The 16,933-nt window shown below is 36.5% G+C and overlaps 1 protein-coding gene across 2 annotated transcripts in view; it reads left to right on the forward strand.

The window, feature by feature from the left end:
• Window positions 1-8,319: 8,319 nt before the first annotated feature.
• Window positions 8,320-16,933, forward strand: part of Arhgap24 (Rho GTPase activating protein 24) — a 482,648-nt gene continuing 474,034 nt past the window's right edge. For both annotated transcript variants that reach the window (XM_071614402.1, XM_027939807.2), the window contains exon 1: window positions 8,320-8,665. The gene's annotated coding sequence lies outside the window, so the exon portion shown is untranslated. The remainder of the gene's footprint in view (window positions 8,666-16,933) is intronic.

Below are 16,933 nucleotides of genomic sequence, written 5' to 3' on the forward strand. Positions count from 1 at the left end.
ATAATTCCCTTTCTTTAAGGACATCCATAAAAACGGAACTATTATGTAAAATTACTTCACCTTTCTGTTTTGGAGATGGCCATGAAGTCTCTGACTTGTCCTTGTTGAATAGTAGGTCATCACTCATTCCAGAGGGATCCTGCCTTATGTCTGGGAGGAAGAAATGCTACAATGGAGTGGCCAAGAAGAATCTGACAGGCCTTGCTAGATGTTCTCACTCAGTCTGTTTCCATTAATTTGTGACCTTTTGTAAAGTCACAGTCCTACATGGCTGTCATTGTTTATCTAATCTAAGCATACAAATAGTTTTTTTCAGGATATTTGTGTCATCTTACTGAAGGGTTCTGGATCGTAAAACTATGATTAAGTAAATTTGTTATGCTAAAAAAAATAGAAAGTTTCATTAGTGTTGTATTAGGCTTTTTTTTTTAGTGTAGTATTCTACCCAGAAAATAAGTAAATGTAAACTGATTACCAAAGCTTGGATACTATCATTAAATTCCTGTAATTATTTATAGATCATGTTTTTTTTCTATTACTTCATGGTTCAAAATGAGAGATTCTGTGCAATGCATGTGAAGAAAACCCATATGAGAAATTTTCACATTAATTATGCTCATTTTCTTCTGGTCTATACAGAAATGTGTTGATAATTTAAAGAACAAACAAATAAAAATGTAAAACATATCAAAATATCTTTATGCACTGGTTAAAGTCTAGGACTGGGTATGTCTCAAATAACAATATGCCATTTTCCAATGAAAAGTAAGCCTTTGTTTGTCTGTGAAGATGATGCTAATAACTTTCCGAAACTAGATATTAGCTAAGCATAAATGTCCATGTCATGCCATCATGTCAACATTTCCTTATAGGAAGATGGAGACATTTAGACCATTTCAATTTCCCCTTTCTTAGCAATTGAATGTCAGTTTCTTAAAGGTACAGGTAATACATGAATTGAATTCATATTGTGCACAGAGCCTTGGATTTAGGAGGTATTAAGCACTTTTGCCTTATAAAAGAACTGTCCTAGTACATGGCAACCAGTGACTTCTTGAATTTTCTCATTTCTCCTAATACTCTTCTTTTTAATAAAAGTGCCATTATTGGGCACTTTTATTCCCCCCTGTATTCTCAATCCCCTGTGGTAGCACTTAAGTATCTACAGTAGTTTACAGGATCTTAAGCAAGGACATGGGCAAATTTTATATTAACTAAGAACAGAGTAGGGTTGAAGAGCATGAGAAGAAGATTAACATTAAACAGGGATGAGAGGTGGGAGGGAAAGGGAGAGAGAAGGGAAATTGCATGGAAATGGAAGGAGACCCTCAGAGTTATACAAAAGTACATACAAGAGGAAGTGAGGGGAAAGGGAAAAATAATACAAGGGGGACAAATGAATGTCAGTAGAGGGGGCAGAGAGAGAAGAGGGGAGGGGAGGGGAGGGGAGGGGGGATAGTAGAGGATAGGAAAGGCAGCAGAACACAACAGACACTAGTATGGCAATATGTAAATCAATGGATGTGTAACTGATGTGATTCTGCAATCTGTATATGGGGTAAAAATGGGAGCTCATAACCCACTTGAATCAAAGTGTGTAATATGATATATCAAGAACTATGTAATGTTTTGAACAGCCAACAATAAAAAATTAGAAAAAAAAATTGTGAATGTTTACATGCTAGTTAAGTCCTGCCTTTAGACTTTAGGCTCTGAGTGTCCAACCAGTAGGCTTGATGGGATTCTCCATCCCATTAAGACTCCCACTTAATCCTGCCTGGGTACTGAGAAACTTATGTCCCCACCTTGATATTTTCCTGCCACAAATCTCAAAGGCACTGTTCATTCTTTTTTCTGGTAACCTGGTAGCCTTAAACCGCCCCAGATTTGAACCCATAAGACACAGCTGAGCTTGATCTTGCTGTTGCTAATTTGCAGATGTTAAGCCCCACTGTCCATCCCCAACCTAGGCTGGAGAGGCTTTCTATAGACATATCGTGAAATGATGTCATTGGGATTCCCAAAGTATCATCTTTCTTTCTGTCACTTGTTTAATTTGCAATTCCCTTTCTTGATGAATTTGGAATCATTTTCCTCAAGTTCGAATCAGAGGAACTTGAATGAAAACTTCTCATGTCCTCCAAAAGTATCCTTCTTCGTGAAGGATACTTGGTGCCTCAGGCTGAAATTCTGCTGCCTCAGTTTCTATCTCTTGGGATGATTCCCTATTACTGTCACTTAGAAGCCTCTTTTAATGAACTCTCCTTAAATAAAGCAAACAGAGGAGAAAGTCTTCATTTGAAAATGTCCAGGACACATAATTCAGGCTTAGAATCTGAGACCCCATGAAATTTTCCTCTTATTCTCCAGTCTAACCTTAACCACTCTTGAAAAACAAGTCCTTTCACAGTTTGTTTGGTACCACTTTAAAACATAAACTTGAGAAAATAAAATAACTTTGTAGTACTATGAGGGGGAGTTGTTACTGGTTAATAGCCCTCAGCTTACACTGCCCTTTGCTTATTGTCTCCTTGGAAAATCTTCCTAGGTTATTCTGAAAATATTTGAAAATTTTTATCATTTCCATTGATTTCCCAAAAATGTTATTTTTGGTGTTTTTTTTTAAATATTGAGGAACTAGTTATGCATAACTCTATTCCTTATATAAACATCCCCTGTTTAACTTCTCTATGTCTTTAAAAGCAAGCTTATAGTTTTGATTTTTCTTTAGTCTCACTTTCAGGTCTTAGTTTAAAGATCTTGATCATTTCTCCAGGAACTAATTTTCAAGGTAGTGAATTATCTGAACCACTTACTGTCCTACTTACTGATATTTTTGCCTGCTTTTTGACCAATTCACTGTTTATTAGCACCTCTAACAGATGGTAGGCACAGATAAAAGGGAAAGCAGTTAATTTTGCCATTTGTGAGAAACTTGAATAAAAGATTCATCAGGATAGACATTAAAATTAATACCTTAAATGGGATTTAAAATTGGTCTGTGGGAGGATGAAAATCTCCTTCCTCACAAAAGAGCATAATAACAATGATTGTCAAACACCTGGACAGTATAAGTGATACAGGAAAGGCAAATTGTGCTGTTCTTTGCATAGGAAGATGCCATTGCTGATACAATAGTGAAAATAATCCAGAATTTTCACTGGAATAGCTTGAACTCCAGTTTTATCTCCAACCTGTTTGAAGCTTATGTGATTGCTAATAAAGGAAGATACAGTGTATCTTTTTGTTCTTTCTGTTGTAAAATGTAAATAACCTCAGGGTTTTTACCATTGTTGCAATCAAAGACATTATATATGGGAAGGCAATTTATAAGGCATGGTCCTATCATCTTATTATTAGCATTATTAATATATTGTAATGAGTTATATTAACTAATTTATATTTTCTTATGTAGTTTGCACTGAAAATAGTGTACTAAGTTGAATGCTATGTCTGTGCTGCAGCAAGAAGATGGCTTTTGTCTTATTTATAATCTGTTTGGATTTAGACAATACAAGGCAATGTCCTCAGCCCCTAGTCACTAGTTAATGACCCAAATGAGGAAAATTGCACTCAATCAAGCATGGGATCAGTTATGCCTAGTATCTAGGTCCATTAGCATTCTTATCAGTTAGATTTGTGCCTTCACTGTATGTTATCTATCAGTGGGGTAAGAATCCACAATGAAGTGAAGTTTCTTCCTTCCCACTAATTTTCAAATTATCTGCAAATATAAAAAGCTGCCAATGCAGAGGGGAACAGAATTTAATTGCAGGCAAAAGTATATCTATTATTTAAAGAGCTTGGAATCTAATTAAAATACAATGAAATAAGGATTGTCTAGATAGAGGATAAGGCTTGGAATATATGTAACCCTGCAGTTAGACACACAAACTATGAATGTGAAGAACTATTGATAACTTTTTACATGCATAATAAGGTTATAGAAAACTTTTAAAAGATACATGCAATTTAGGTAGACTACAAATAAGCAATTCTTGAGAAAAGAATGGAATTAATTTCCGTGGAAGTATTTAATTTTCAACAAAGCTTAATGAGGCCAGGCATGGTGAGGCACACCTGTAATCCCAGTGGTTTGATAGGCTGCGACAGGAGGATCATGAGTTCAAAGCCAGCCTCAGCAACAGTGAGGTGCTAAGCAACTCAGTGAGACCCTGTCTCTAAATGAAATATAAAATAGGGCTGGGGATGTGGCTCTGTGGTTGAGTGCCCCTTTGTTCAATACCAGTACCTACCCCAGAAAAATTAATGCGAAGATTCCAATAATGGGAATAGCTAATTTGCAAAATGGTATGTACATTGTGTATAAGTCCATCTTGCTGTGGATCAAGTACTCAAATGTAATTAGATTGCTAAATATTATAAGTATTATATTCAGAGCTGGGTCTACAAGTGAAAAACTGCATGTCTGCAGAAACATTTCACATTATATGTGTGCATGCATAATATGCATTTGGAAGTGTGTGTGTGTGTGTGTGTGTGTGTGTGTGTGTGATTTCTGCATGCATGCCTTTACTCATGGGTAAGCAGAGAAAAGGGAGGGAGTGTGATAAACTGTGAACCATGGGAATATAAAGGCTGTCTTAGAGAATTTGTGAGTCAGCAAGCACAAAGAAACTTTAGGATAGTGAAATATCTAGGAATGGCATGCAGGTATAAAGTGGAAGATTTCTGGTGGGACCTGACTGTGGGAAATATGTTTATCTCAGTAGGGACAGTTTTGTTCTTTAACAGAATCCAGCAAACTCCTGAATCTAGGTATAAAAAACATAAAGGAAAATCATTTTGATAAAGAAACTGAGGATTAAAGTTGGGGCCCAAACAATTATACAGGATAATACGCATAAGCATATATATATATATATTCAAAATATTAACAATAGTTGTCTCTAAATGATAAGACCATAGAAAAATTTTGACTTTTTGTTTTGTTTTCCTTTGTATCTTCTAAATTTCATGAGCTGAGCTAACTAATTTTGTAATTAGACAAGTACCAGCAAACACTGTTTTGGAAATAAATTTAATTATGGATTTTGTGTGTGTGGTGTGTGTGTGTGCACACGCGCACCATCTATGCAGGGATACTTGGGGAATGATGGAGTATAACTTGGTATGCTATCAAAATATATCAATTCAGTAAGAGCATAGTGATATCATGATCCTCTCAAAATCTAAATGGCAACGTAACATGCCTGATTTGTAAATCCATTGAGTGATCGCATGTCTGAGGTGGAATTAGAGAATAGAAGAAATCCAAAGATATAGTTGAATATTCTATGCTCTTTCTCTCCTTTATTGTCTTTCTTCCAGGGATTTAGCACACTTCATTTTGCCCCATGGTTAACAATAGCAGAACATCCCCTTTCCCTGAATCATGTGATCCAAAGACTCAGGGGAGGGTGGGCCTGAAACTCCCTCATTGCTTTCCACTTTACTTAGCTAAGACAAAGCTGGACTTTGTCAAAAAGGGACTTCCAATGGGAAATGAAAAGAAAAAACAAAAACAGACGTTTGGAAACAGACATGCTTTAAGGCATAGCTTGCTATCTTAATCCTGAAATCAGATCTTGGCATACTACAGTACCCACATAAGTTCTGCATTGTTGGTGAGAGTCCTTAGGAAATGTTAGGATTTTGGCAATTCTTGACTATTCAGTTTTGTTACTGTGTTTTTTGCCCTCTTTGGAATTTATGCTTTCCTAAAAGAAAACATATTTAAAAAGCCCTAGTATCTGATATTAATGAACAATTGGCTGATATGACAATGAGTGATTCTATGTTAAGGGCTTCAGAGAATCTGGCAAGAATCTGGTGGAAAACTTGCAATTTTTAACTTAGCAAAGTATACTAAGACATTTTTATTCCATACTTGTTTAATAGTGACATTTGACCCATAAAACTTGAAATATTAGACAAAATAATTATACAAATGCTTGTTGAGTTTCCCTTAATTAAGATCCAATTAAAGAATGGCATGAAAGGAACAGTATCTTGGGGTTTTTTTCTTTATAGTTTTCCTATTCTTAACTCTGGTAACAGTGATGCTCAAACAACTCGTCTAAGTGTCTCTTCTTTCTTTTTTCTCCTGTTTCATTTCTAGTTCTCTGGAATCCCTCTAGTCCTTGAGGTATTACACAACATGCCCCCAAACACTGAGGCCCTTCAAACCCTACTTTCCCTTTATAGCTTTTTATGCCTTTGGTAGAATCTTCCTCTTAAGTAAGGGTTTAAAACCTTGGAATCTTAGAAAGTTAGTCCTCACCTTTGAATTATTTTGGGGTTTTGTAGCGTTTGTCAGAAACATGCCTTCAACTCAGAACTGATATCGACCAGTAAAATTTATCTTTAAAGGATCCCTGGGGCAATTCACAGTATAGACTCTGGGGACTAAGTGACAGCACTTCCCTGGAGCCTGTATCACATCAGCATGCTTCTCAGGTGGGAATAAAACTTAGAGACTCTGGTTCAAGAGTTTATTCTCTCCTTTTAAGCTGTTAAGATGCATAGGAGGGATGTCTCCCAGTCTCAACTCACAAAGAAGAGCAGAATAACATACAGTCTAGTGAACAACCAATCACGTTCTAGTTCAGGTTATTCTTTCTTGTCACAGATTCTCTGCTAAATCCTACAAAGACTTCTGGGAAGGGCATAAGATGACCCTTTCTGCAGAGAAGTAGGAGGGGAAGAAGGGGCTTGTGTTGATGAATTTAACTCCTCCTCCACTTCCACCTGCCTAATCATCAAGTGAAATCTTACTCTGTAGTACTTTCTAGTTTAAGAGAATCACGTGTATCACACACATCAATGAAGTGATATCTAGCGCCAGAGGTTGAAGGTGTTGAAAGCAAGGGTAGGGTGTATCAATCTTTCAGACTAGGGACTACCCAGTAACTGCTCTGAGTTCAATTTTTGTATCACCTCGAATCTAAATAGCAGTGACAATATTCATTAGATCCTGAAATAGGTTACAAACATGAGTCTTTTTTAAATGTCACAAATTTGAATCATACCTTGTCTTCCTGAGGCTTTTCAGTCCATCAGGAGTGTGCAGATTTTGTTTTGGTTAATTTCATTGTTTTCCAGCTTTCATCTAAAACTGCCCACTGGCTTTCACCTGCCAGGGAGCTGTTGGAACATGTAAAGCCACACGAGTTGATGAAGGTCATTTATTTTCACAAATTATAAAATAGGGTACATTGCTTCTGGCTACAAATTCCACACATTTTAAAAAAGGAAATGCCAAGAGAGGTTATTTCCCCCCATAGAACTTAATTTGATTCATTTAAAGGCTGAGAATTCTTCTACCAGAAAATCAGCTTTCTAATAGGACCTCAGCCTGGGATATGGCAGATTGATTTTTCCAGACAGAAGAAAAAGACAAAAGATGGATCAGTGTTCACTGAGATTTTTATGTTTGATGTTTCTAAATCTGAATGTGTGTTCATCTTCTCTATGCCTGGATAGCCCTAAAGAGGAGACTCTTGGGTCTTAAGAATTCTGGTGATGATTTTTAAAGAGCCCCCCAAAAGACACCTTTATAAAACTTTTGAAATAATGTGATTGGTGTGCCAAATAATCACAACTGTAAGATCTCAGTTTGAAATAGACTTTTTTTTTTTTTTTGGTGATGGTGGGAAGAAGGGGTCTACACCCCGAAAATATATATTACTCTGTCATCTTGCATGCCCTGTAATTCTGAGAACTCTAAAGCCATGATAAGGAAATCATATTTAGAATTTCTCTAAGGACCTAACTAGAGGACATTTCATCTAAATACCCATTTCTAAGAATAAGGGTTTACGTTGGAGAAATAAGGTTTTACAGAGACAGTTGGTGGAAGCCAATAAAACCGGCGTGTGGGGTTTGGCAAAGAATTACAGAGCTTCTGAGGACAGGAGACAGGCATCCATAGACTCCTATCTGTGACCAACACGTATCCATGTTACACACGAAATGAAATGAGCGATGCCAGCTGCAGAGGGACCAAGGCAGGGCGGGTGCTGTCTGGTCGAGGGGAGAGCCAGGCGCCCAGCAGTGTCGCTCGGGCTCCTAGATAACCCAGGCGGTGGGAGGGAGGGGCTCCCGCTGGCCTCCCCAGTAGTACCGAGGCGGCTCGAGTCTTCTGAAGCTGCCAGTTGCCAAATGAAATCTGAAACCCCGGGCTGCGTCTGAGGGTTGGCCCCACTCAGTTGTTCCAGCCTCTTGTACTGTATATTTACACATTCGCACACAATCACTCTTTCTAACTTCTGGGACGACTCTTTGCGCAACTGCTAGGATTTCTCAAGTGCATCTGGCAACTCAGCCCAGCCCGGAGTGAAAACCAACCAGGCTCAGGAGAGTCTGGGAGGCGAGGGGAGCTGTCAAGGCTGCGGCGAACACCGGAGAGGAGCCAGTCACCACGGGCTGGGGGAAACCCCTTCAACTTTCCACCGCAGCTGCAGCTCTCTCAGCCGCCGCACATTTGCTAAGAAACCAAGGCTGCGGAGCCGCTGAGTGAATGGGGCTGCACACTTCCCCTTGTTGTGGGAAGTAAGGGAACCTCGCCACCCCTTTTCTTCTTTTTCTTTTCTTTCGGCGAGTCCAGGGAGGCTTGTCCACCGGAGCAGCCATCATCGCGAATTTGTCGTGCGCTCCTAAGAGGGTAGGTGACGCGTTTGGTGGGGAGTGCGCTGAGCCCCGTGGGAGGGTGGGACGCGGCTGCAGGCGACAGGGGAGGGGGCGGCTGGGAGTGAGGCGGGATCCCAGGAATTCAGTGCTGGTGCAGTGAGTGTGTGTGAGTGTGTGTGTGAAGGCGGGCGGGGAAATAGCAAGCTGGCGATATGTGTTTCTGGCTTACAAAATAGATGGAATTAATAAAAACTCTGCGGTTCAGTTCCCTCTCTTACTATCCCTCCTCCCCTTCCTCCTTGTTTCTGCTAGTGTCTTACAAGAGTTTCTTAGACAACAGCTATACAGAGGTAGGTTTCAATAAATATCTTTTTTTTTTCTTTCTTAACAGAGAGCCTTATGGAATTTTTGGTGAATTTTAAGTCACTCAAAAGGTTTTTTGTTAGAATTTTTTTTTTTTAAAGTACCATTCTAAGGAAGTATCCCATCCACTCTCAAGGATAAACATATAACATGTTCTCAGTTTTTAAAAATAGTTTAGATTGATTTTCTTTTATAAGTCCCCAAATAGAAGGGAGATTATGTTACTCGGAATTCCTTAGAGATATTAGGTTTTCAATATCAACTAGTACTAAGAATCCCAGGTTCTCTGGTTGTCTATATCTATTTCATTTTTTTGAATTAAATATCATCTTCAAGCAATTTCTGTTTTCATCATATTTTATTTTATGTTCCTCTTTTTTTTTGAATCTTCAAAGCATCATTTCATCTCATTCTAAAAAAGAGGAAATAAATAAATAAAGCAAGATATTTGAAATATAGAAGTTGTAAACGGTTTGGCTATCTGTAAGTAAAACAATATGTGTTGTTGTGTCTACTAGAAAAAAAATTAATTGAAATTCAGAGATATTTGCAGTAGAGTTTAAGAGAGTTACTCAGTTACTGAAAAGATGGACAGACAGATTCAATACCTTCTGTTCCCTAATTCTAATTAGAACTCAATACTAGCCCTTAAGGGCATATTGGTATTGAACTGGGCAACATAAAACATGGAACATACAGAATTAATGTAGTAGAAAAAGCCAGAAAACAAGTATAAAGCTGCATTATAAGACTTGTTAAGATCTTGTTCTCCCTTTTAAATTTCTTAATACTTTCTCTTCTCTAGGAATATTTCAACTCCTAAGAAAGCCTAATAATAAAACATCTCTTTTCATCTTCCCTGACTGCCTGACCTTCCGGTAGCAAGTCTGGAAGTCTGTTCTCTCTAGAGCCATCACTGAGTTGTCAGAGATTTCACCTTAGACATTTTAGAGGACTGAGATATTGACAAAACTCTAAAATAAATAATATCCTCCTCCCACACAGAGGAAGGATGCTCTTGCAGAAAGAACTTTAAGTGGGAATAAGGGATAAACTGTGAGTTTTTAGATCTGGGATATATATCTAGTATGGTACTAGGAAGGAGAATGTTTTCTACTAAATCATTTTTTCTGCATGTGAAACAGACTGTCCTTGACCTTCAACTATATTACTTTACCTGGTTTTATTACTTCATCTTAGGGGTTTGGATTTGAGATGAGCATGCTTTCTTTGTAATATTCTTTTGGGGTCTACATCCTGTGAGTCTGAACTATTTTGAAAACAAAAACCTGATAGTAAGTGGGACAATAGTAAGTTTTTAAGAAAAAGTAAAAAATCCAGTGCAGAATAAATAGGAATGCATCTTTCTAGAAAAAAAACACAGATTTTGGTGTAAAAAAATGTGTTTGTTTGTTTCTGAAATCCCTTAATCTTTTGCTTGAGATAATAATGGGAGTTTTCATGTATCATGGTTTCATTTCTTGTATGATCATGGACTCTGTAGGATGAAGGGTGGGGGTGGGGTTGGCAGGGTGTGGAATGTGTGGCAGGTGGTAATGAGTAGTTGAGTAGTTTGAGTCTGATTACTTTGCTGCCCTAGCCAAGTGGTGTTTACCAACAGTGCCCTTAAGAGACACAGTGTGACCTACTGGCCCACTGAAGAGTGTTTTCTTTCTGGCTGTTAGTGTCAAGCATGGCTTTCTAGTGCTGAAAGCAGCAGCTTTCTGTGAAGTTCAGAACGTGCCTTTGCTTCCTGTTCTTGGTGTGAGTAGTGCTGCAAGATCTTATTTATCTGTGATTTTTTTTATTTATTTAAAAATATTTATATTTATTTACTTATTTATTTTCTTTTGCTATTTTCAGGACAGTAGTGAACAATGAATTTACCATGAGTTGAGTTTATTGCTGATTCCTTCTTTCTGCCATGTTTTGATATTTGGTAAAGGTGAATGCTTTGGAAAAGTAAGATGCAGGAAGTGAGTGGAGCCTGAGCCTGAAACTTAGTAGAAAAGGACAGTCACCCAGTTGGTCACACCACACATGGGAGGAGAGGAGGTTGAGGATGATAACCAGAACCTCAGGGATCCATTCTACACAGATCACATTGTACTGAGGAAAAATACTGAAGAGATTTTCAATGAAGAGATTCCTGATTACTTTTAAAGCCATGTCTAAAGGATTAAGGTTTCTCCCAGATGGAGAAAATATTTAAAAATAAAATTGAAATGGTCAACTTAGCCAGGAAGTGAATGTTCCTCATGCAAGGAGCCCGAGAGTCACATTGAGTCTTGCAGTGGAAACCCATCTGTCTTTCCTGTATGAACTGAAATTTTATAACTCTGCTGTTTACAGCAGCTAAGTATAAGCACATTTGGAAGTAGAAGGATTGTTGTGATGAAGAGTCAAATAATATTCAGAGGCTACTGTCAATGTGTGTGCTTTTTAAGCAGCATCTACACTTTACTGTGGCATTGTTGTAATGACTCTGTAAACTTCAGATCTGATTGTGCAGTCCCTGTTCAAAAACCTTTGTTGGCTCCTAATGTCTTAAAATGTTAACTCTAAACCTTTAGAATGTTCTACAAAAGCTCTTTCCAGTCCTGCCTTTTTAGTTTCCTCTTCCTGTGCAAGAGCTCCTCACTGTTCACACTTCTTTCTCTTGTTCATGGATTAATTCTTCTGCAATGCCATCTTGATTGGAAAGTCCCTTTTGATTCTTGGTGGCACACTTTGAATAGACCTTTCCCTTGAGAAAATTTACCCATCCAATGTAGCAAGAATTCATGATTTTGTCTTGTCTGCTTCCATATATTTTTATTATACTCTGAATGACGACAGTCAGGTATCACTTAAATGGGTACACATTCTGAGAAACATTTCATTAGGTTATTTCACCATTGTGTCGACATCATAGAGTATACACGAATCTAGGTGACATAGCTTATAACACACCTAGACTATGTTATAACCCTCACTGTCCTTTATGCCGTCTGCCATGGACTGAATAGTTAGGTGAAGCATGACTGTATTTTAATAATTGTTAAGTATCTCTTTCCACTTCCCAACTACTTTTGAGTTCCTCAGAAGGTATATTGGTGGTGAGGAATTCACCTGTATTCAAGTGCCCAAACCAGTATCTGAAACACAGTAGGTAATGTTTCCTTAACACATTTTCAAGCAAAGTCATGAATGAATGAAGTGCTGGTGGATTCCAAATAATGCAAATAGTTATATCCCAACAGATCATTTAAAAAATGTCTATTTGGACTCTGAGTTCATTTTCCAAATGTAACAATGTTAGAAAATATAGTCTGTTTTCTAGACCAACCCACACATCCCTATTTAATCTCTACAATAGATGAAATATTGTGCTTGTGCAATTCTAAAGCAAAACAAAACAAAAACTGCAGTTGAATCATCTTTTTCTTTGGGAAATCACAAAATGCAACTGAGTTTAAAAATAACAGAAACAATTACAATACATACACATTTTACACAAATTTTAATATTGTACTATAAAATCTGTGATCCAATCCTAGTGGGGGATCCTGGATTCTGCTATGAATACTACTAATAAGGGTAAAATTGGATATACTGCCCATTGGATGGGCAATAGTCTTAATTAATCAAACAAATTGAAATACTGATTTTTGCTATTTAATAATTATTTTGAATCCTAGTGTTTGAGAGAAAGCATATCTAATTCAGGGAAAATATGGAATGCATGTAGAGGAAGAAATTCAGAGAACACCCTCTTTCATGTTACTGATTCTTTGTTATCTTGATTTTTCCTTCATCTCATTTGAGCATGGAAGAAACAAAGTTTTTTCCTCAAAAAAAAATTTGTCTTTGTCTACAACTGTTTCTACTGCCTAATAGGTAGATAGGGGGTTACACTCCATTTGATCCAAAATACAAATGGGCTTATTTTATTGCTAGAGCAGTGTTACCTTTGTTACTTGCACACCTGCTGTTTGGCAGATGGATACTATTTCAATCAAGAAGGCATCATACTTGAATGTCAGGTTCTAGTCAGGAACCTTAAGTTCAAATTACTTCATCATCTCTGGAAATCCTGGAATAACAATAATTAATATTTAAAAGTAATAATCCAATCACTTATTTAAGTTTTTCAAGCCCTCTCTATCTGTATCAGATTATGTAACCAAAAACTTGCCTACTCTGCTGACACTACAATGCCTTTGTATTAAAATGTTGTCATTGAACTATGCCATAATACAATATTCTTTTTAATATAAAAGATATAAACTGTATGGAATATATCTTAGCACTTTTTGTTACATATTTTGATATTCTTTATGTAAGGATTTACATAATAAATTCATCTTGGTCTTTATGGCCAGAAATTTTAAACAGTGTCTCTTATGATTAATTAGTATCTTTTTGTTAAGGAGGAGAGCTGAGAACTAGACCTGATGCTGAATCTCACCCTGGTTAAAATTTTCTTAAGCTATGTTTGCATGCTTTCACCCTTACATTAATGTGTCCATGATACCCACACCATTTAATTAGGCTAACTTTCCACTATGGTGAGGATTAAATTTCCTCACTATGTACTTTTTAACACTGTTTCAATATTAGGCTAAATATTTATAAATTTTTATTGTGTAGTTTTACTTTAGTATTTTAGAGCCAGTGATTTTTTTCCAGGTCATTTTATGTGGCACCTTGAAACGTTCTAGGTACCATATTTACACTCCCTGATAGAGACAATGACCTTATCCCCAAATATTGCATGTCTTTAAAACCTTAGAAGAAATACCATGTTTTACTAACTTTGAAAGTAGATACTGAAAGCCAACCATGGGTGTTTTTCAACATGTGTTCACCAATGTATAGAAGAATTCTGTCGGGAATGTCTCTGAGAAATGGAAGAGAACAATTTTTTTTTTTTTAAATAAAGTATATAAATAAATTAAAGCTTATAGAATTGCAATTGGGGCTGTCTTCTGCTTGTCAAATTGAACCTTCAGAAAACAAAAAATAATTTTTAAAATTATCTATGGGGAAAAACAGGTTTTATTTTGTCTTGAATTTTTTTTGTCTTTCTTCAAGTCTCATAGACTCTCATAATAATGGTCATTCTATTGAATTAAGTACACAATATGTATCAATCACTATATGAAATGTTTTTGCATATATTATTTCTAATTATAGAAGTAATTAAAATTAATAATTCTAGAAGTAATTTATATTATATCTAATTAAATATAATTATTTTTACTCTATGGGAATGTATTAGGCTTACAGAGGTCAAGAGGTAATACAGTGAGTAAGTGATATAGGTTTGGGAATCAAAGCTTTATCTATGGAATCCCAAATTCCTATCATTTGTACTAGGTCTCCTCCTCTTGGTGCTTTTCAGTTATGAATTTCAAAATCATAGTCTGTGTGTTTCATGGGTTTGACATATAGTTAGGACCCTGGTCTCAAAACAGGACTAGAAACCCAGGGGAAAAATAAAGTAGAGCTGGAAAGAATTTCTTTAGCAATAGCAACTGGGAAGGGAAGATAAAGGGGAAAGAGGAAATGGATGATGTGGCAATTAAGAATTCAATCTCTAATAATAGACAGTAGATAACAATTATTGAAGCCCCACTCTGTGCTAGTTATGTCTATAAGCCCTATTATTATATTGCTTTTATAGAAAGGAAAACTGAAAATCAGAAGATTAGTACTTTGCTGCAAATCAAACAGCCTTTAAATGGTAGTTCTGAGATTCAAAGTAAAATATCTACTCCAAGGGAGCAAACTTTTCCACTACACTTCCTAATTAGACCCTAGTTACACCCTGGCTCTAATGTGCTTCAGCCTTAAGACCTTGGGTCTTAAACCATAGTTTTTCTTTCTGCAAATACAGGAATTTATTAATACCTTCCTCATTGTATTGTTATGCATATTTAATTTATGAAATGAGCAGTGCATGGTAAAAAAAAACTGGATGGGTGTCTGGTACCTGAAAAATATCAATACAAGTCAATAATTAGTATCATTAAATTGAGTGATGAACAGAGAGAATCCTGAGCAATAGTTATCAAACTGTAGGTCTGGATCTATCAATGCTTGTCACATCAAATCAGTTGTTTGTGACCAATACTTTTTTTTTTAAGGAAAAGGCATAGAATAAGATGGAATAGAATAGAAGACAAATCAAGATTCATTATATGTAGCAGAAGAGTTTTATTGTTTTTAAATTTCAGTGGTGTGTGTGAATATCTTGAACATTATAAAAATGAAAAATGTACTTATGATTATTGGTAGTAGTAAAAAATGCATTAAATAATTCTTAAAGATAGCAGATCTTAAGTGTGTTACCAGGATAGCAACATTGGTTTCACCTGAAAAATGCAAATTTCTGAGCCCTACATGGGACCAGCATTTTCAGTTTAACAAGGCCTCCAGTTGATTCTGATGCACACTAGAGTCTAAGGAGCATTTAATATTCAAAGGTGGCACTTGGAAATGATGAAGCAGTAGAAGGATACACCTAATACTTAAAGAGAGGTTTAAAGTACCTGCTGACATTGTATTGACTAAAGATTTGCACAATTTTGAGCAGTGTTTGTGTGACTTTCCCTTTGCGTAGCTGTTTCCTCTTATTTTTCTATGTTGCCTATTCACAGTGCAGGTGGTTAAATCCCACAGAAGTCAATTAGTTTATTTGTAGAACAACATTGGTAGTTAAATTCTGTACTTTCTTCTAGAACTTTGAAATCAAAACATTCTCTGCGTGTAACCCTGAGCCCTGAGTATTTAGACAATAGTCCAGAGGCCTAAACAGCTGTAAAATTAGGAATTAAGAAATTATACTAAATTATACTCAATATTTTATTAATCAAAATATTTATTTTGAAATGAATATGTAGATAGGAGGTTGGCCATCCATTTCATTCATTAATAAAACTGATGATTAAAAAACCTTTTTCGTAAAATGAAAGTGATATACTGGGAGATTCCCACCAGCAGAGAAAATAATCAATGTGTTTAAGACACATAATGATTGTATTTTATTATTTTAAATGCATAGTATTGAATTGACTAGTCTTTGTTCACTGTGTGTGGCATTTTTTACTGTAGTATTTGGTTTATGGTTGGTAGGTATATTTCCTTTAATATCCTGTTTGGAGGAAAAAAAGCACCCAAATTGACTAGAAAAAACTTTCTTTTTTCTAGAAAAAAGACTTTCTTTTCCATTAAAAAAAATTACCTGGATTTTTAAAAAGTTAGCTTTTAATAGATATGTATTAACTTTTCTAAAAGTTAGTTCTTAGTGGTGCGTGAGAATATTTTTAAAGACACAGGTGTCAATAGAAACGCATTTCAGGGGTAAGAATGTCTTCTACCTTCTGGTTCACCAAAGACAAAATTTATATTTAAACCATTACGTGAGAGGATTTTTGGAAGCTCTTTCTTTATTTTACATTTAGTGGTTGGAGAGGAGTGCAAAGGGCATGGGGAAAGAGCTAGGAGGATGTGGACTCCAGTTTTACTTGTGGTATTACTTAACATCTATAAACTCAGCAAATCATTTAATTTTTCTGTGAAGTAAAAAGTTGGAGTATACACTGTCTGTTTTAGTCAGCTTCTTTTGTTGCTGTGTCCAAAAGACCTGACAAGAACAATTAAAGGAGGAAAAGTTTATTTGGGGGCTCACTGTTTTGGAAGTCTCAGTCCCTATTTAGCCAGCCCCATTCCTCAGGGCTTAAGGTGAGGCAGAACATCAGAACAGAAGTGTGTGGCTGAGCAAAGTGGCTCAAGACATCCCACCAGAAAGCGGGGTGGGGAGGGGAGGCAGGGAGCTATGCTCCACTCTTACTCCTCCCAGGAACCCCCTCCTCCAGCCACACACTACCTGCCTACAGTTACCACTCAGTTAATCCCTATCAAAGGATTAACTCACTGAATAGGTTAAGGGTCT

This window comes from Marmota flaviventris, chromosome 7 (assembly GCF_047511675.1).
Source record: "Marmota flaviventris isolate mMarFla1 chromosome 7, mMarFla1.hap1, whole genome shotgun sequence".
Classification (NCBI taxonomy): Eukaryota; Metazoa; Chordata; class Mammalia; order Rodentia; family Sciuridae; genus Marmota; species Marmota flaviventris.